Source organism: Hypanus sabinus, chromosome 8 (genome assembly GCF_030144855.1).
Source record: "Hypanus sabinus isolate sHypSab1 chromosome 8, sHypSab1.hap1, whole genome shotgun sequence".
In the NCBI taxonomy this organism is placed as follows: domain Eukaryota; kingdom Metazoa; phylum Chordata; class Chondrichthyes; order Myliobatiformes; family Dasyatidae; genus Hypanus; species Hypanus sabinus.
The window spans coordinates 53808654-53830564 of NC_082713.1; the positions used below are offsets into that span (position 1 = coordinate 53808654).

General features: G+C 40.7%; 1 protein-coding gene across 11 annotated transcripts in view; it reads right to left on the reverse strand.

Moving 5' to 3' along the window:
- The window catches only part of LOC132398146 (Krueppel-like factor 8), a 178880-nt gene that overhangs the window by 154470 nt on the left and 2499 nt on the right, over positions 1-21911 (reverse strand). For 6 of the 11 annotated variants that reach the window (XM_059977189.1, XM_059977178.1, XM_059977185.1 and 3 more), the window contains exon 1: positions 14710-14830. The exons of the other annotated variants lie outside the window; for them this stretch is intronic. The gene's annotated coding sequence lies outside the window, so the exon portion shown is untranslated. Of the gene's footprint in view, positions 1-14709; positions 14831-21911 lie in introns of those variants that run through there. 11 annotated transcript variants of the gene reach the window in all.

A 21911-nucleotide genomic window follows, 5' to 3' on the forward strand; every position in this document is an offset into this window, starting at 1 on the left:
TCGAGGCGGATGTGAGGCGACTGTGCATTCAGTGCCATCTACCAGCCACTCGCTCGTTGTTGCTGGAGGATGGTGTCAGAGTGTGGAGGTCTCTCTCTCACCCCTCGCCCAATTTCTGCTCACTTTCTGTTCCTGAGGGATAGGTCTTTGCGTTTGAATAATCACACCCTCTCCCTCCACACAGGCTAGGTTTAATCAATGTAGTTTGTACATTGGAGTCTAATTTGTATACTACTGTCCGGTCACTATTTTTTTGTTCCTATTTTTGGGCAATTTTTGAATCAGGGTGGCCTGCAGATAAAGAACACTGAGCTGAACTGAAATATGCTTTTTGATTGTGCTTTATATTCTGCGCTTTCCCTTTTTTGGGTGGGGTTTGATGTTTTCTCGTGAGCAGGTTCCATTGACCTGTTTTTTTTCACCCCGTGGCTGTCAGTGGGGAAGACAAATCTCAGGGTTGTACAATGCATACAAACCCTGATAATAACTGTACATCGAATCGAGGCTTCTGGCAGCACTCAAAGAACAATGACCAGAAGTTACAAAAGAATGTCAGACAGGTCATATTTGAAGAGATAGTATCTTCATCTAGCAATCTATCAACGTTTCACCTGCATTTCCTGACATGAATATATCTTCAGATCAAAAATAAGGTACTAAGTGAATTCCAAGCACACAGTTGAGGAACGGCTAGCATTGGTGGCCATGCAAGAACAGGAACCTGCTAGCCAGGGGCCCTACACATATCCTTCCTGGGTTGCAAAGACCCAAGATCTAAATTTAAGAATTAATCAAGACACAGTTGACTTAACACACTTCAAATTATACTTAAAATATTGTAATATGGAAGACCATATCTGCAACTATCTAGAGCCATACAATGACTTTCAGTACTTCATTATGTAAAATTGGCCATCTTCACAGCCATCGCGGTCTATTTCTTTTAATTTGTCAGCTGAATTGGAAACCTTTCGCTCAAATGTATAAAAAGGTTCTCATCTAGGTGAGTTCAGTGCCCCCTCTGCTACCCATACACGGCCTTGCCTCCATACAATGGGTTTTGACAGGTATGCCCAGCAGCGAACAGCAAATGGACAAGGCCATCACAAAACCGCACCCATTTAAGACCAAAACTCAAAAGAGGAATTAAGCACAAGAAATTCTGCAGATGCTAGAAATGATGAACAACATTCACAACATGCTGAAGGAACTCAGCAAGACAGGCCACATCAATGGAGGGGAATAAACCCCCAACATTTTGGACCGAGATCCTTCATCAGGATCCTTCATTTTGTGTGTGCTGTTCAAACAGGAGATAATCAATTTGCCTATTTAATCCAGAGGTACGAGTACTGATAGCAAAGCATTTATAGCCTGACCCCAATTGCTCAAAAAGTTGAGCAGAAATACTGTTCCAAAACCACTTCTGGACAGTTTGCAAAATTACTCCCATAAAGCGGAGTGGAGTTATAAAGTAATAGAAACAGATCCTTCAACCCAATATCCAGACCAAACCTGAAGAACACATTTACACTAATCCCACTTTTTTCTACCCAATACATACAACACGCTGGAGGAACTCAGCAGGTCGGGCAGCATCCGTGGAAACGAGCAGTCAATGTTTCGGGCAGAGACTCTTCATCAGGACTGTTCATTTCCACGGATGCTGCCCGACCTGCTGAGTTCCTCCAGCGTGTTGTACGTGTTGCTTTGACCACAGCAACTGCAGTGTACTTCATGTTTTTCTACCCATATCCTTATCAACCCAACCCCTTCCCGCAATTCTAAAACATCTTCACAACAGGAACAATTTACAGCCAACCCACGTTTGGAATGTGGGAGAAAACCAGAGCACTTAAAGCAACCCATTCAATCATTAGCAAAATATGCAAATTAAATACAAGTAGAGTCAGGATTGAACCAGGTCACTGGAGCGGCTGGGTAGCAGCTCGACTTATACAACAAAAAAGAAAAAGAAAAATCACAGCTATACACTCACTGGCCACTTTATTAAGTGTGCCTGGTCCACTGCTTATTAATGCAAATATCTAATCAGTTAATCATGTCAACAACTTAATGCACAAAAGCATGCAGACATGGTCAAGAGGTTCAGTTGTTCAGACCAAATATCAGAATGGGGAAGAAACGTGATCCAAGTAAATATGAGCATGAAATGATTGTTGGTGCCAAACTGAGTGGTTTGCACATCTTAAAATGCTGGTCTCCTGGTATTTCCACAGTCTCTAGAGCAGGGTTTCTCAACCTAGGGCCCCGTGAGAGATCGCGATTTAAAAAAAGAGTAAACATTGTTTCTGAGCTTCTCACAACGCGACACTAGTCTGATGAAAAGCATGAAGTGTGTTTTCCGAGCACTGAATGGACTCGCCCAATTTGGGCTGTGACATCACCCTCTCCCCGTGTAAAAATGTTTTACACGTCTGACGGTCCAATGTGGCTATTTTTGAAGAGGAGGTGAGCAGGATTCTAGGCCTAAGCCTACGGACAATTCTGAGGTTAATGACGAAGAATTCCAATCTTCTGAGTCATTTTACTGCACTAGTGCAACAACAAACAGAAAAAAACTCCACCTTTACAATAAAAACTATGGGTCTTAATGGACTGGGGATCCAAGTTGTCCTTTTCCATTGGGCTTAGTCCGTGGCAAGCAACTCACAAATGCAGCAATGGCTCCGGCAAAATTGAAAAGACCCTTAACTACAAATCACTGCCAAATTACATTTTGAAATACTGATTATTTTCAACGGCCAACAGAATCTCAAAACAAATGCAGACCACACCAATCCCCTGCTACATATTGGTGGCTTAGCAGAGGAAGAGTTCTCAGTAGGGTGTTTGAGCTGAAAGGTGAATTGCAGAAGTACCTTCAAGAAAATAGTAGGCCAGATTTTGCTAAGTACTTTGAAGGTGAAGAATGGCTACAGAAACTAGCCTACTTAGACATTTTCCATCATATGATCCAGTTGAACAAGTCTCTTCAAGGCCCTGGAGAAAATGTTTTGACTTCAAGTGACAAGATTTCTGTATTTAAAAGGAAACAATCTTTGGAAAAATCATGTTGCAAAGGGAAATCTTGAAATGTTTGCAACACACACAAAATGCTGGTGGAACACAGCAGGCCAGGCAGCACCTACAGGAAGAAGTACAGTCTACATTTCCGGTCGAGACCCTTCGATAGGACTAACAGAAAAAAAGAGATTTGAAAGTGGGAGGGGGAGATCTGAAATGATAGGAGAAGACAGGAGGGGGAGGGATGAAGCTAAGAGCTTGGAAGTTGATTAACAAAAGGAATACAAAGCTGGAGAAGGGGGGAGTATCATAAGACAGAAGGCCTTGGAGGAAAGTAAGGGGGAGGACAGAACCAGAGGAAGATAGAGAACAGGCAAGGAGATATTGAGAGGGAAAGAGAGAAAAAATATAATTTTTAAAAATTAAAAATTAGGGATGGGGTTAGAAGGGGAGGAGGGGCATTAATGGAAGGTAGAGAAATCAATGTTCATGCCATCAGGTTGGAGGCTACCCAGATGGAATATAAGGTGTTCTTCCTCCAACCTGAGTGTGGCTTCATCTTGACAGTAGTGGAGGCCATGGATAGACATATTGGAATGGGAATGGGACATGGAATTAAAATGTGTGGCCACTGGGAGATCCTGCTTCCTCTGGCGGAACTTCCCAGCTCTTAGCTTCATCCCTCCCCCTCCTGTCTTCTCCTATCATTTTGGGTCTCCCTCTCCCCCTTTCAAATCTCTTACTATCTCCTTTTTCCGTCAGTCCTGACGGAGGGTCTTGACCTGAAACGTCCACTGTACTTCTTCCTATAGATGCTGCCTGGCCTGCTGTGTTCCACCAGCATTTTGTGTGTGTTGCTGGGATTTCCAGCATTTTCAGATTTTCTCGTGTTCGTGTTTTGAAATGTTTCCACTGCTGCTTGGGCTTGAGAGTGAGGAAGAGAATCAGAAAGTCTCAAGTCTGATTGAAAACCACCTAGAAAAACTGGGGGAGAGTGCATGACCAGGTGAGGGACCCTTTCTCTGAATCTTCTGTTCAACCTGAGAACTTGACTTTGAGCGGAGAAGAACTTTGTGAGCTGCACTCTGATCGTGCACTCAAGATGAGATTTACCAACCTGCCCCTGGACAAGTTCTGGGTATCTGAAAGAAGAGTATCTTGCCATTCATAAGAAAGCAATGAACATTTTGCTGCAGTTTTCAACTTGTGTGTGTGATCAAGCCTTTTCTTGTTTAAGAAGTAAGAAATTGTCTCACTTCTGTTGACGATGAAATCCTTGTGTGCTTATCTCAAGTCCAACCCAGAATTGAGTGTATTCGTGCAACAAAAAACAAGCACAGATTTCACATGCTATGCCTATACTTGAGTCTGATCATGTTACTTAGTATGAAAATGTTTTTTCCGAAGTCTTGTATAGAATTATGTCTTAGGCTATATTTTCCTTCATATTGCTTTGGCTTACTGTTTTTAGTAAATTTGCTATTCAACATTGTCAATAAATTTTCATGTTGTCAATTTACAACTTTCATTTACATTAAATCTATCAAGTCCATCTTTAGAAGAAGATAATCCCATTTTGGCTTTAGCCAGTTATTTAACAGAAATTTATTATGTTTGCCTGATGAGATTTTAAAATTTATGAAAGGTAAGCTAAGCCTAACTACCTGTTTTTCCCTCCCCAAGAGATTTGCTAAAAATTCATTATCTATTCAAAACAGCATTGACAATTATTTTTGGATTATTATATCTACAACTGACTGATCACGCTGCATACCGTGAGATGCATATATAATTTTTTTTTTCCACACAGGTGTTTCCTGAGACCTGAAAATTACCTCAAGGATTCTTCCAGAGCAAAAAGGTTGAGAAAAGCTGCTCTAGAGCTTACAGAGAATGATGCAATAAACAAAACAAAAATTCAGTAGGCTTCAGTTCTATGGGCAAAAAAAACTTGTTTTTTTATTGCTTTTTTATGCATTTCTACAAACCAACTACAAAGAAAAAAACCAGCAAAATGAGAATTAATACAGTGCAAAATAAACGTATCAATTGTATAATTCATAACAATAAGGAAACAGCACTCAGAATAAAATCATATATAGTATCCATCCCTCCATCCCACTAAGAAACTCCAGGCCAACCATTACAATATGTAAAAAAAATCATTCAACCCCCACCCCCAAACTGTAAACATAAATAGAATAATAACGCCTACTACAAAAACTATAATGTAATTTCGATCAAAAAGAAACCATAAAACATAGAGGGGAAAAAAAAGCTGAAAGTAAGGGATTAAAAAGAATAAGCTTAATCTAAAGAGTTATAAAAATATTCAAGAAAAGGTCCCCACACCTATTGAAATTTTATATCTGAATTAAGAAGTGAGTAATGAATTTTTTCAAGATCTAAACAGGACATAACATCATTAAGCCATTGAGCATGAGTGGGTGGGGCAACATCTCTCCACCTAAGGAGAACTAAGCATCTAGCCAAAATAGAGGCAAAAGATAATGTTCGGCGTTTAGTCGGACTCAAATGCATGTCTGCCTCACCCAAGGTACCAAAAAGGGCAATCAGAGGGTTAGGTTGTAAGTGGCAATTAAGAATATGGGATAAAGATAAAAAAAACTTCTCTCCAAAATTTCTCTAGACTAGGACAAGCCCAGTACATATGGATAAGAGAAGCCTCACCACCTTTACACTTATCACAAACAGGACTAATGTCAGGATAAAACCACGACAATTTAGTTTTAGACATATGAGCCCTATGTACAACCTTAAACTGTAAAAGACAGTGGCGAGCATATAAAGAAGTTGAATTAACTGACTTAAGAATTGAATCCCAAACTGCATCAGATAAAGAAATATTTAGATCATGCTCCCAAGCAGTTCTAATTTTATCAAAGAGGGCTCACCTCAAGGTTACTAATTTATCACGAATAAAAGATATTAAGCCTTTGCTCAATGGATTAATACAAAGAAACAGGTCCACAACGTTTTTCTTCGGCATCTCAGGAAAATTAGACAATAAAGGGTTAATGAAATGTCTAATTTGAAGATAGCTAAAGAAATGGGTATTAGGTAGATTAAACTTTACAGAGAGTTATTGAAAAGTTGCAAAACGATTATCTATGAAAAGATCTTCAAAGCACCTAATGCCCTTTCTGTACCAATCATGAAATGTTAAGTCTTGCATAGAAGGTAGGAAAAGATGATTCATATTCTCAGAGTATGTCTAATAAGAGGATTAACAATTAGTTTAGAACAACTTGTTAATGAGAGAGGTCAGATCAGAACGGTCAGACTGGTTTAAGAAGGCGACAGCAACTCAAACAACTCATGTTACAACAGTAATGTGCAGAAGAGCATTTCTGAATGCACAACACATGAAATATTGAGGCGGATGGGCTACAACAGCAGCTACCTCCGGCACCTAACAAAATGGCCACCATGTGTATATTCCAAATATGTTGAACCAGACTGACCATCACAGAGAGATGTGATGCACCCACTTGAACAGTGACATAGGTCCAGAGGAAATTATGAAATGTTTTAGTACTAGAGCAGGGATGGGATCTGATTGAGGTTCTTCATAAAATTATATCTGAGTAACATGCGTAAGAATAAGAGGTATCACACATGCACTAGCTTGAGGAAAGGAAGGTTGGATAAGCCTTTTAAATTTAAGCTTTAATCTTCTTTTTAAACAAAAAGTAAAATGTTATACCAAGATAGCAACAGACATCGGAACAGAAAAAAATAAGTGCCTACATCAGGGGCCTGGAAGGGAAGTTGATGAAACGGTGTTTCACAGTTAACAGAGAAGGACTAAGAAACAATTTCACAGGTGGGGGCAGTTTGCAGAGGACATGGAGGTAGAAAAGGAACAAGATAAATTTAAGGACTACGACCAAGGTAGGAAATGCCTTTATGGCATCATGGGCCAGGGCAAGAAAAGGGGAATGGCAAAGTATCTGCTTGGATGCATTCTATTTCAGTGACAAAGAAATGAGTTTCCTTTTTTTTAAATTGAGGATAGATAACAGATTTAACACAAAGAGAAAAAAGCAATTTTGCATGTAGCTCAGGATGATAGTAAATGATAACCAATTTTGATAGGAGATCTGAGCCCAGCATTTCTGGTGAACGTCTCAAGCAATGTCAACCATATTCATTCAAATCGAATTTATTTGAGCCAAGGGCTCCGAGTTGTACATGAGCTACTTCTAAGCTCAGACAGAATAATGGTTTTAATGAGGACCAAAGATTCCACAGATGGAGGCAAGGGTATGATTAGGAAAATCAGCAACAATACTTTAACAAACAGAAGTCAAAAGATTGAAGTTCTTACTGGAAGTATAGAGAGAAGCAAGGTGATCCATGAAAGGAGCTTTTACCAGAGTGTATAAAGTATTGTGTGGAGTTTTGGTCACTTTGAGGAAAGTCACTGTCAATCTGAAGAGAATACAGAAGAGATTTATAAAGAGTCCCTTCTCCTTTCATCATTCCCCACTACATTTCCTCCTATTATTTATCCCTGCAAGTGGGAGAAGTGCTACAACTGCCTACTCACCTCCTCTCTCATCTCCGTTCAGGACTGCAAACAGTCCTTCCTGTTAAGACAAAACTTCACCTGCAAGTTTGAGACACCTACTGTATCTGGTGCTCTCAAAGAAGCCTCCTCTACATTGGTGAGGCACAATGTAAATTGGGGGACCGCACTTCACTCAGTCCTCAACAAGCAGGTTTTCCCAGTGGTTGATCATCTCCATCCCAACATGTGGGCCCATGGACTTCTCTTCTGCCACAATGAAGCCACTCAAGTTGGAGGAGCAACATCTCAATTCTGCCTGGGTAGTGTCCAACCTAATAGCATGAGCACTGATATTTCTAACTGGGTAATTTCTCCCTCTTCTTCCATTCTCCACACTGGCTCTCCCTTACCTCTTCTATTCATCTGCCTATCACCTCCTACTGATGCCCCTCCTCCTTTTCTTTCTCCCATGGTCCACTCTAACAGATCTCCTTCTTCAGTGCTTAACCTTTTCTACCTTTCACCTTGCTGCTTTTAAACTTCATCCCCTCCACCACCTACCTTCTTCCTCACCTGGCTTCACACATCATCTGCTAGCTTGTATTTCTTCCATTCCCCCCACCCCAGCCAACTTCTTATTCTGGCTTCTTCCCCATCCCTTTCCAGGGTCTTGGCCTAATATGTTGACAGCTTATTCCTTTCCATGGATGCTGCCTGACCTGCTGAGCTCCTCCAACATTCTCTGCATGTTCCTTTTCAAAGCTTTTGCCTGGACTAGACGGCCAGTTATAAAGAGATGTTGGCTATGCTGGGTCTTTATTCCTTGGAGAATTATGGATGATCTCATAGTAGATTATGAAATCATGAAGGTACAGACTAGGTCTTTTCCCCAGGGTTGGGGAATCCAAAATGAAAGAGCACAGTTAAGAGGGAAGCGATTTAAGTGAGACCAAAGAGGTAACTTCTTTAACACAGAAGGTAGTCAGTTCCTGGAATGAGCTGCCAGAGGAAGTAGTTGAGGCAGGAACAATTAAAACATTTAAGAGGCATTTAAGATACATGGAGAAGGACTTGGAAGGTTATGGGCCAAACACAGGCCACTGGGATTATCAGGGAGTATGCTGTGGTCAGCACGGACCATTGGGCCAAAGAGCATCTGACTCCAAGGAACCAGGTTGGATTGGGGAATATGAAGTGAAAAAAATTATCATTGATGGCTTAACAATTCTTTTCACAAAAGTGCTACCTTCAACATCACAGGTCATGACCCCTTTCAGGTCTTCTTTGGTACTTCACCCATGCAAATTCACCAGTAACTTTCTACATCAGCTGACCAAAGTCCACTGTGCTGTCTTTACGACAGTTATTTAGTTTATAATATTTTCGCTTAGTAATTCATTCAATAGTATTTTCTAGTTAGAATTAGAAGTGTTTAAAGTATATTCATTGCATGTAAAATATATCGGCATGTGATGACGTCACATCCGGTTTCGCCGCGTCTTGTGGGAAAACACCGGTTTGAAATTAGCGCGAGGGTGGGGGCTTTCCACGAGGCTCACCTGAGCACAAGCAGTTTTGCAGGCATGAGAAATCACAGTGAGAGCAACGCTGTAAGTTAATAGATAATCGATATATTGAACTAAGATGTTAACGCTGATCCTGTTAGAGGTAACGACGGTAGATAATGTTTATGCTTTCGTTAGTTAAAGAGTCGCGGATAGTTTGCATGGAAGTGTATTTAAAGTAGTCAATGGAGCAGGTAAACTCTCCCTGTATACTGCACCTTAGTGTAATGTAGTTATAGTCACCTTTGCAAGTATTTACACTTGAAATGTGATATTAAGGAAGGAACAAATACTGTATCAATCTTGTATTGTTTTATCAACAGTTTTCACCATATGTTAATGTGAAGAGTGAACAGTAAATGGTTAATCTTACTGCGATCTGGTTTGCATTGGCTGTGGTTTATCCGGACGTTAAATTCGGCATTTCGTTACACCCGAAGGAGAACGTTACAGTGAAAAAGCGGCATTATCAGGTGTTTCAAGTGCTGCAATGTCAGCTCAATCCAGCATCAAGTCGACGCCGCCCAGCGACAAGGGCAGTAAACCGACATCAAGTAAGCCCACCCAGGCGTTATCAGGTGTTCCAAGTGCTGCAATGTCAGCTCGATCCGGGATCAAGTCGATGGCGCCCAGCGACAAGGGCAGTAGAACGACATCAAGTAAGTCCGCACAGGCAAGAGCCAAGGCAGAAGCCGCCAAGGTGCGACTGCATTACGCCAAACAAGAAGCAGTTTTGAAAATTAAACTGGCTGCCAGAGAAGCCAAAAGGGCCGCCAGAAAGGCAGAAGCCGCCAAGGTGCTACTGCGTTACGCCAGACAAGAAGCAGTTTTGAAAATGAAACTGGCCACCAGAGAAGCCGAAATCCAGAAAGAAAGGGCCGCCAGAGAAGCCGAAAGGGCCGCCAGACAAAGAGAAGAGGCCGCCAGAGAAGCCGAAACCCAGTTGGAAATGGCAAAAATATCGACAAAGTTGCAAGTGCTGCAGCGAGAAAGAGAAGAAGAAGCTGCCATGGCGGAAGCAAAGTACATAGAAGAAGCTGAAGGGTCGCGTGATCTGACCGAAGCAAGATCTACTTTAGAAAGGACCAGACTGGAACGCACAAGCGACTATGTACAATCTCAAATAGACAGGCAGGCTCGTCTCCCCTCTCCATACGTATTCGATAACTTCCCCAGCTACGAGGAACCTCAGAGAGTCACGATTGCATCACATCCATACAAGGAAGGAAATTTACCCTCACGGCTCCGTGATGAAGTCAAGAATGAAAGAACCGACAACGCTCCTTCACCCCCACAACAGGACGGCGGGGAGGGAGAGGTTCACTCCAGGACAACAATTGTCAGCTCGAACTGTACAGAAGTTTGCGGTCAAACTCAGTCAAGCCGTTCTTGTTCCGAGATCTGCCTCACTGAGGTGTACCCTAAAGAAGCACAACAAGACATTACCAAGCGTAAAGTAACCGAAGAGACGCTAGGTCAGTCAGTTTTCGTTCAAACCGAGCACGGAAACAAACTTGCACAATCAGCTCAAGATACCATTTCTTTAAAACCCAAAGACACCAAGGTCTTCAGAGATGAAGCAAATAATGGGGTTGCCCCATTACCCTTCAGAGAACCACGCCAGCGCTCACCAGATAACAAAGAGCAGGCAGTCAAACGGTTCACGTCCTTACGGAAAACCCAGAAAAGGAAACCTGAGATGCAGCAACACACCCGATTGGCTCACGAGGTACTGTGCACCCTAATGGCAGAGGTCACAGCCATTATAAACGCACAATCATTCCTACCTGTGTCTTCTGACCCAGAAAACCCCTTTATACTTTCGCCATCAACGCTCCTTATGCAGAAGGCAGGAGCACCTCCTCCACCAGGAGACTTCTCAGACAAGGATTTGTACACAAAGCAATGGAGACAAGTCCAGGCTCTGGCAAATCAGTTCTGGCCTCGCTGGAGACAAAAATATCTACCTTTGTTGCAACAGAGACAAAAGTGGACAGAACCCCGAAGGAATCTTCAAGTTGAAGACTTAGTCCTGCTCAGGGACAAGCAAGCCACCCGCAACAGCTGGCCAATGGCCAGAATCACTGCTACATTCCCTAGCGAGGATGGACATGTCAGGAAGATCGAATTGAAGACTACCGACCAAGGCGATGTGAAAAATTTACCAAGGGCCAGTTACAGAAGTTATTCTACTTCTACCCAATGACTGATTAAGAGACTAAGTTTTGTACTCTGCTCATTGTGACCTTACGAAGGTCAAGCGGGGAGTGTGCTGTCTTTACGACAGTTATTTAGTTTATAATATTTTCGCTTAGTAATTCATTCAATAGTATTTTCTAGTTAGAATTAGTGTTTAAAGTATATTCATTGCATGTAAAATATATCAGCATGTGATGACGTCACATCCGGTTTCGCCGCGTCTTGTGGGAAAACACCGGTTTGAAATTAGCGCGAGGGTGGGGGCTTTCCACGAGGCTCACCTGAGCACAAGCAGTTTTGCAGGCATGAGAAATCACAGTGAGAGCAACGCTGTAAGTTAATAGATAATCGATATATTGAACTAAGATGTTAACGCTGATCCTGTTAGAGGTAACGACGGTAGATAATGTTTATGCTTTCGTTAGTTAAAGAGTCGCGGATAGTTTGCATGGAAGTGTATTTAAAGTAGTCAATGGAGCAGGTAAACTCTCCCTGTATACTGCACCTTAGTGTAATGTAGTTATAGTCACCTTTGCAAGTATTTACACTTGAAATGTGATATTAAGGAAGGAACAAATACTGTATCAATCTTGTATTGTTTTATCAACAGTTTTCACCATATGTTAATGTGAAGAGTGAACAGTAAATGGTTAATCTTACTGCGATCTGGTTTGCATTGGCTGTGGTTTATCCGGACGTTAAATTCGGCGTTTCGTTACACCCGAAGGAGAACGTTACATCCACTGTTGTTGGTATACTTTTCCCCCCATGAAGTATCATTCATCTGTTATTGAGCTACATTTGCTGTTTTCCATCACCTCAATCTTCAAATTCTCTCCTTGTATTTGCCCACATTCACTGCTACAGATTCTACAAAACTGTCTAGTGTACTGGTCGGTCTATTGTACCCTTAGGCCATACCACTTGGAAACAGGCCACTTAGACCATCCTTTCCTCCGTCCTTTAGAGATGACACCCAAGTATTTAAAAGCTGGATGTATGCTTCACAATTCAGGCTATTAAGACTCTCTGCACCCTAGATTTCTCTATTTATTTTTAGCCCTCTTCACAACTACTGTTTCCACTAGACTTTGGGCACCATTCCAAAAATCTCCTCCCTAAGCTTGTGCACCATTACTTTCTGAAGTATTTACAACAGTCATCATAGTTTATAAAGTGCCTTTAATTTGTAGCTTTTCTATCACTAAGGGAGTAGTCACGATAATAAAAAAAATAGGCGTTTGGAAAATAGTGGAAGTGCTTGGTCTTGTGAAAAGAATTAAATGAAAATACACGCACACAAAACATATTTAATCCCATGATCTATTTCACCATCCACAGCTACCTTAGAGGGTTGCCAAGTGTTTGTCCAACTGTTTACATAAGGCATGCTTTTCCAGATGAATTTCTTGTTGGGTCATTCAAAGCCTTTATGTCTCAACCACACGTAGAACTGGGAAGGAAGTCCCAAGCAGTATAGGACAACAAAATCACTTTTTAAAAATTAATATTAACACGTATAGCAGGGATAAACGAGATTCTGCAGATGCTGGAAATTCAGAACACATAAAATGCTTGAGAAACTCAGGTCAGACAGCACCTATGGAGAGGTAACAGTTGACATTTTTGGCTGGTCCTCTTCTGGAAAGAAATGGGAAAGAGTGATAATAAGGTGGGGGTGAGAGGGGAAGGAGTACAAGCTGGCAGGTGATAGATGACTCAGGGTGGATGGAGAAGGGAATGAGGTAAAGGACTGAAGGATCTGATAAATGGGAGTTGACCATGTGAGAAAGGCACTGTAGCGAGCCAGTGGCATTAAAAAGTTCAGGGCAATGACATCTTTAATGACTGTTCACGTGTCCTCCTTGCAATGAGGTTTTCAGCAAGTTAGGTTGAAGTATATGCTAGTTCACTTCTCTACAGAAAATATCAGTTTGCTCAAAAGTCTTGGATTTCAGGCATTACTGCAAACACAGTCTTAAATTAAGTGCTTCATTATTAAGAGATTCTCCTTCCAATCCTTGGAAAGATGTACTGAACCAAGCCCAAAATACCACGGTTTATTTTCAAGAAATGTACACAAAATGCTGGAGAAACTTAGACCAGGCAGCATCTATAGAAAAAAAGTACAGTCGGCATTTCGTAAAAAGTGACGTCAACTGTACTTTTATCCCCCACAGATGCTGCCTGGCCTGCAGCGTTTTGTGAGTGTTGCTTGTTTCCAGCATCTACAGATTTTCTCTTGTTTGTGAAGGTTTATTCAAGTAAGAATAATCTTGATGTCCTGGTCAATATTTAATCAACCACCCCCACAAAGAAATCAACTACAGTATACTTCATCCACCCCCACTGTTGTTTGCCTAGTCTAGCTGTTTGCAAATCATCTGAGGTGATACATTTACTCCAATTACACAAATTATTGTGCAAAGCACTTTAGGACATCGTGAGATGCAAGTGGGACCCTGGCTTTGTCTCTGGTAGCTCTGAAAATAGTTGAAAGCATTCTAAATTTGATGCAAATAAACTTTGTGCAAGGACATTTTCTAATGGATATGCCAGCAAATTCAAAAGTGGGGTATATATATTTTTAAGGAAGTGTTGCAGCATCAAAATTACCACTTCTCCTTTAAAAGCTCAACTAAACCTGTACAACTGGTGTTTACATCCATGACTGTATGTCCTCTATTACCTTGTGGGTTTTATGCGCAATGAGACCCATCCAGAAAAATATGGTTTAGTATCTGACCTTATTGCTATCCAATTTATAGATTACTTGTTAAAATGGCGATCCAAGCAAAAGCAGTTTCTGCTAGCCACAAATTATGTAGGTATCCTCAAAGTAATGCATCACATCCAAAATCTACTCCATTCAGCTCCAAAGCGTAAATGGAAACAAACAACATTCTACATCAAAAATTCAGAGGTGACATGGTAGAAATTTAACCAGGCTCAACAGTGTGACTGTGTCAGAAGGGCAGGTGCCTTTTGCCTCTTCTGCATAAGTGAGCCTTTCACAGTCAAACACAAATGTGATTCAGGCAATGGCTACACCAGCACTTGAAACAAAAATCAATAATGACAGTCTGAGGATACAGGACACAGAAAGGAATTTAGGAGGGAAAGGGTAGGGAAAAAACTGAACAAAACAAGGATAGAAAATAAAAGGGAAGGTAATACACAAAGTTAAAATGTGAGTGCTGAGACACAACAACACACTGTTGCAGCCTATAAAATGCTACACCATTTCCTGATATAGTTAACCATAACAGCCTAGCAAAACCTTACTTAATATCATTGTGTTAAAGTATTGCTATTCTACAGCCTTGTTTGACACAGAAAGCTATCACAGCACTTTTTGTATACACACAAGCTGAGTCCACTGACCTGCTATTTCATATAGTCCTGGATATTTTTTTTTGGTGAAAGGAAACTTCTTGCATTGCTGGTTTTCTGAGCTTAGTCTATTCTTCCGCCCACAGCACTTGTCAGCATTCGTCAGCAGTCACGTGGCATACTTTACCGCACTGCTGGTCAGTGGGTGGGACATCTGCTGAAGCAAGACAATACTCTCCTCTCCTTCAATCTACAGTGTGCCCAGAATCAGCAACCATTTAAAACGGGGCTTGTGACTTAACACAAATATAACACAAAAACATTAAATAAGGATTGCAACAAAAAAAAGCTTGAATCACATCAGAAGATAAAGCAAGAATCTGTAGCAGTGTTTTTCCTGCCCCTTTAAATAAATGTAATTGCTTTGAGGAAGAGTTAAAAATCCTCCATAAATGACAACTGAGTAACTGCTCGGTCACTGTAATGGAAAAAATGGGAACAAAAAGACCCACAATTGCTTCAAAATGCTCAATTATGTCATATGAGGCAGCTGACCCTCATATGACCTTTTGCGCTCTATCCTCCAATCACTTGGGCTCGGTAGTGCCAGTTGTTCAAAAGTTAATGATCCTCTTTTTTGCATAAGTTATATTTTGTAACGTTAGTCAATCAGCTTTTTTTTAAACGTTATTACACTTTTTGTCTGTTCTATCTCAGTGGAACTGTGAGGTTTAGTTCAGATCCTCCAGTTTTTTTTACTGACTAGGATACAAAAGTTAAATTTCCCAGAACTATGTCACTTAACAAACACGAGCACAACCATAAGCTATTCAGCAGCATGTACATAAATGTTATTTATATTATCTGCCATAATGCCTAAAATTTAATTAGTGTTCAGTTACTCAAACATTTTTACTGTAGACTTATGGGAGCCTTTAAGACTCCAATTTTAATGACCAGATTTTTCTTAATGGTGGACTTGGAGCTGGGTACTCCTGATGCCCCAGTGGTAAGGAAGCATGTCTCATTAAGATAATTTTGTTATATGTGTCATATAATTTGGGCTATCATGGTCTATGTCCCTAATTGTTCTTGGAAAATTTTTCTACATAAGTGGCTTGACATTGTTTTCTCCTGGGCAATGTCTTTACAAGAAGGGTGATCCCAGCCATTATCAATACTCTTCAGAGATTGCCTGATATCAGTGGTCGCATAACCAGGACTTGGGGTATGCACCAGCTGCTCGTACAATCATCTGCCAACTGCTCCCATGGTTTCACATGACCCTAGTCAAGGGGCTAAGCAGATGTTACACCTTGTCCAAGGGTAACCTTCACGTAGCAGAGGGAAAGAGTGCCTTCACCTCCTTTGTTAGGGGCATATCTCTATCCTGCCACCCAATAGGATAGTTAAGGCCAAAAGTATTTAGTTTTGAGCAAATAGGAAATAATGTTGGAGTAGTCTTTAACAGGTTTCAACCAATTGAGGTTAATAAGAAAGCTCACACAGCCAGAACATCCTGGACCTTCTGCACCCTGATAGAGGCAGATTCATGTGGTTAACGGATGGAAGAGTCCAGATTTTCCATAGGCTAAAGCAGTTATTAATGGATTCCAAGTTGACAGGTCTGCAGGGCACAGAACAATCAGAAGCCCTATGAGAGTAGTACAGCAAGTATTCTCAACCGTCACCAGAATTACTAGAAAGAGGCAGACCTGTTAAGATGGCACTAAATGGCTACTCCTTTGCTTGCATTGTCAAAAACAGCTTTATTTCCATCTCTAATGTCTCTATTTTTCCCTTTCAGGGTTCTTTCGAAAACCCGACCTAGAGTTACACGCTGACTTTGGTTCGTTCAGGAATGGGGCCCGTTCTCGGGGTTTCAGGACCGGCCATTGTTCGGCACCCCAAGGAGAGTGTCTTCAGCCTGCGAGTCCAGCTCGAATTTGATAGCCCAAAATCTCGGGGCTCTACAGGCAGGCAGATCGAGGGTCGATGTCACAGCAAGAAACCCATTTGTCATCAGGGGGGGTTAGGATATCTGCCGTGGGCCCGAAGACATGGGACCTTTGCAATCTTCAGGCACAGAGCTCAAAAAAAGTGACGGAACAGACTTCTAACACCTTAAACTAGCAAGTTGTTTGGTGTCTTCCCACTCACTGGGAAAATGGAGACACCTTTTTCTCCCTTATTAGGGAGAGAGAATCTGCAGTATGTCGAATGTCAGGTGTAATGCAAAGTCTTAGGGGTAACTGCAAGTCTGTCTTTCCTATTGCTTTGCTCACGCTTGAGTGCTTGGTGATGGTGCCATTGAAAGCTTTTTTTTGTCAGTGGAGGGAGGGGGGGGAATGGTTGCTCGCTGCCGCTTATGCACAGGAGGGAGGGGAGCTGGGGGGGGGGGGAACTTTGGGGCTCTTATGTTTTTCTGTCATTCATTCTTTGGGCCACTTCCGTTTTTGTGGATTATTGCAAAGAAAAATCATTTCAGGATGTATATTGCATTCATTTCTCTGACATTAAATTGGACCTTTCAACCTTTGATTTCAATGTTTGGTGGCAAATGGCATTCATTAACATTCTTAGCCCATACCATTCTTTCTTCCACAGTATACACTTATTTTTTTTCTGGCATTAAAGAATTCATCACCTTTTGAAGTTATAATCATTTAAAGAAACAAGTCACATGCCCTCCCAACACCATTGCTTATACCAACATCTTGTATCTCATCTCCATGTACAGTTTCACAAAAGTAATTTTACTGGTTGCAATCCTATCTATCCATGCTTCTCAGGATGATTCAATAACTTCAGCCAAGAAATACTTCTTTGGTACCCTTAGGCTAACCACCCATGAGGTAGTTTCACAATGGTGTTCCTTAGTTTAGTTTTGCTGGTTGCCTCTCAGAGATCAGGTAAAATTAACATACAAATCTACAGCAGCTCAATTTACACTAGAAAGCTTCAATCCAGTTTCTGTCCACCTTGTTTCCTACTGGAATCCACAAGTCATGGTTATAAACATTTGCATGACTGTAAACGCAATGGAGTCTGATCTCACTTCAAATGACCGCACTATCAATCTACAACCTTTACTTCTCATGGGCATCCCAAGTCAATGCTTTACTGAAAAAAAATCAGAATTAATATCACCGGGAAACATTCTGGAACTTGTTAACTTAGTGGCAGCAGTGCAATGCAATACACGATAATATAGAAAAAAGTACAAGCGTTTTTATTAAATAGTTAAGTTAAAAATAGTGCAAAATCAGAAAATAATAAAAGTGAGGTAGTGTTCATGGGTTCAATGAGCATTAAAGAATTGGATGGCAGAGGGGAAGAAGTTGGTCTTGAATTGCTGTGTGCTCGCTCCTTCAGGCTTCTCTACCTCCTTCCTTACATGACCTGGGTCTTTAATAACAGATGCCACATCTCTGAGACACTGCTCCTTGAAGTCTTGGATACTACGGAGGCTAGTACCCAAGATGGAGCTGACTAAATTTATAACCTTCTGGAGCTCCTTTCAATCCTGTGCAGTAGCTCCCCACATACTAGACAGTGATAGAGCCTGTCAGAATGCTCTCCATTGTATCTCTGTAGAAGTTTGAATGTTTTAGGTGACAAACCAAATCTCCTCAAACTCCTAATGAAACATAGCCACCGTCTTGCCTTCTTCACAGCTGCATCGATATGCTGGGACCAGGTTAAATCCCCAGAGAGCTTGACAACAAGGAACTTGGAATTGCTCACCCTCTCCACTTCCAGTCCCTCTATGATGATTGGTTAGTGTTCCCTTGTCTTACCCTTCCTGAAGTCCACCATCAGCTCTTAGGTCTTACTGGCATTAAGTGCAAGATTTGTTGCTACAACACTCAACTAACTAGTATATCTCGTTCCTGGAAGGCCTTTCATCTCCATCTGAGATTCTACCAACAAATACTAGTGTGGTCCAGTATATTAGAACAGAACTCTCATTATTCAGAAGGTTTTTATCTAGGTGCACCACTCATTTTAACCATGTGTATCAAAATCAGTGCAGCACCCTGCAAGAGGGGTGAAATAACAACAATGCTACTTCAGCCACTGTTCAAGCACAAATGTTAAGAGGCAGAAATACAAGGTTTCCACTAGTTAAAACTGTAAGCATTTCTAATGATACTGTATCTCTAATATAGCAGAGACCATCCTTGTATTTAAGTACACTGATACATGACAGTAATGGAGCTACCTTTTCATAGAGTCAAAATTCTCCAATAAGTAGAAGTGTTGTTTGTGAAATCACAAGCCAATGCGGAAGACACAAGCCAACAAGATGACAGGGCCAGTATCAATATATTATTAGTCATCACCAAAATTGGTGGTCAAGGCAAAATGCACCCACACCTCCAAGCTTCATTAACAGGACTTTTTTTTTAATTTATCCAGTTTCTTTTTTGTTTTAAAAAAAACCCCTAAAGTCTGCAAAAAGTGAGAAAAATATCACAGGCATCTTTGACAACCTTAGAAGCCACAATTCACAAGTATTCTGATGCTGAAATAAGCTCCAGTAACACAAGAGATGATGCAGATTTAGAAAATCCACAGCAACACATAAAATGATGAAGGAATTCAGCAGGTTAAGCAACATCCATGGAAAGGAATGAACATTCAATTCTTTGGGCTTGGATCCTTCATCAAGACCCAAAATGCTGACAATTTTAATTTGTAATAGAAACAGCAAAAAAAATGCACTTGCCAATGTGTCAATTAATTGAATGTCTAACTTTCTACCTTCCTGTTTTCCTTGAAAGCATGTTTGGGAAAAAAAAACAGGATAAGATGTTATTATCTCTTGTGCCAATGGGTTGTGAGCACCTGCTCAAGACGGCCTTGATGCTGGAAGTGGCACAGGGTTGACACGGGTTGTCAAGTAGGCATCCTCCCTACTCTATGTTTCATCAGTAAGCACATCTGCAGAGGGTTCGATGTCATCTTCTGGCATCCCAGAGTTATTCCCCCCCCCCCCCCCCCGCCCGTTGTGTCCTCCTACTCTCTTGGAACCCAGGAGAGGTCTTTTCACTTGATCTGAAGCCACTCCCTGCTTCTTTACACTGCCTCTGGTGATTTGCCATGGACTCTGCCCATGGATCACTAACTCCTTCAGCTATTTGGTGTTGGATACAACTATAAATCCCCAACAACCCACTTCCATAGGACAAACTTTGGTTTTCCATTCCCATCGTTGAGCTGCTAGATCTGCATAATACTTAACAATAGATCCAAGAAAGATGAATATGTGTAAACACAATCTATAATCTCATTCCAGATGGCCACTGAGGGCAAAGCATCATAATTCAATATCTGCATAAAATCATTTCACAGCCAGATACACTAGGATCCAATCAAGGAGCTACAGCCCAAGCAGATATTTCTTCCCACTTCCTTTATTTCCAAGTCCAACAGTATTGCAGTTCTAACAAATAGGCTAAATCAGCTGATATTTCATTTTGATGGGAGCTACCATTGCCTATCAGCTGATACATATTGTATTGGCCTGTTGGAAAAGTGAATAGTCATACATTTGTGTGTTGATGTTGGGAGTGGCACAGGGTTGACGTGGGGTTTTCATGTGGGCACCCTCCTTCCTCATCGAGTGTTTTGAGCTGTATCATCCTGCATTTAAACCACTCAGTGTAGAACATATACATCAGATAAGTGTCCATAAAATAACTTAAACCCAAAGAATTTATTTTTCCACACCTATGCCTAACATGATGAATTTTGCTTCTGTACCTTCCAGAGTCGGTAACCATTAAAAGTAGCAATTAATAAGGTACATACAAAAATAATTATTTTTGTTTACACGAACATGTGAGAACACTAATATTGTTTCATTATAAGTAGATATTGAATATTGATCCTCAGTGGTCATATTCTTAAAGGTTTATTGCCAGTGGATAAAGCAGTTCACGTTCAAGTTTTACAATACGAATCACGATTTTCATGCTACAAGTTTTTCTCATTAATTTTGATGTATATACACAATTCAAACTATCTATTTTATTACAAGTGTAATTTTTAAAATATGCAACCATCAATTTAACCATGAAATTTAATTTTTGATATTAGAATAGCATCTGGAAGGAAAACTTCCAAATGAATCACTAACAATCCTGTTACTATGATATCAAACTATGTTTGGCTCCTGCCAAGAACGATTACTATACTTTCAAATCCTAACACAAACGGCATTTGGCCCATCTTGCTAAGTCAACCCTCAGTTTCCTGCAATCTATTCTGTTGAATGCCCATTAACTCTTCCTTCTTCCGCTGCACCAGTCACACAGGCTTTATCAGCAGTAAAAGATGGGAGAATAAGATTTGGTTTTTAAACCTGAAATACATCAACAGAAGGATATCAGAAACACATTCAATAGCAAATTTCACAAAGGAATTTAAGAAGTATTTCCCCTTGAATCAGAGATCAGGGACTAACGGGACTAGGACCAAGTCTCTTGTGTCTCCACTAACTAGCTGGTCCCATTAAAAAGCCTCATGGGCATAAAGGCTGAATGCCTCATTCTTCATTTTATAATTTTATATTCCCACCTCAGCCAAGCCAATTATCAAAGAAGGCTGCTCAACTCTACTCAAATACATCCTAAACAGGATCTATTGGGTGAATAAGCATCACCCATAAATAATGTTTAAAAACAATCCTAATGAACTTTTCAAAAACTTTCAAGGAGATGTGTTTAAAATAGTTTTCTGAAATCTAAATATGGCCATGGAATTCCATTGTTATTAACAATATACTTGAAGAGAGTCAATCCAATAGAAAACTGTATGAATAAAATTGAGTAGAACTTTGCAACTGTATTTAAAGCTGCATATCCAGAAAATATATGCCACAGTCATTTTAGGATAGGCTATATTGATGACTGACAGATTGTTCTACAAGATGTTCACTCAGGCAAGAGAGAATGTGGATGTAGCATAACAGGTATTAATCAATTATATTAAAATTACTTTGTTCTTTTCTGTCAGAAATTGGCATTGCTACATTTTATATTTAGAAATTGTTACTGTTTCAGTCTTCTGTTCATCTATGATAGGAGTCTTCAAATATTGTTACATGTACCATATCCAGAAGAAAGTGCGCCAGTGGATAAAGCTAGACCTCATCCATCACATACACAATAGACAGTAGGTGCAGGAGTAGGCCATTCGGCCCTTCTAGCCAGCACCGCCATTCACTGTGATCATGGCTGATCATA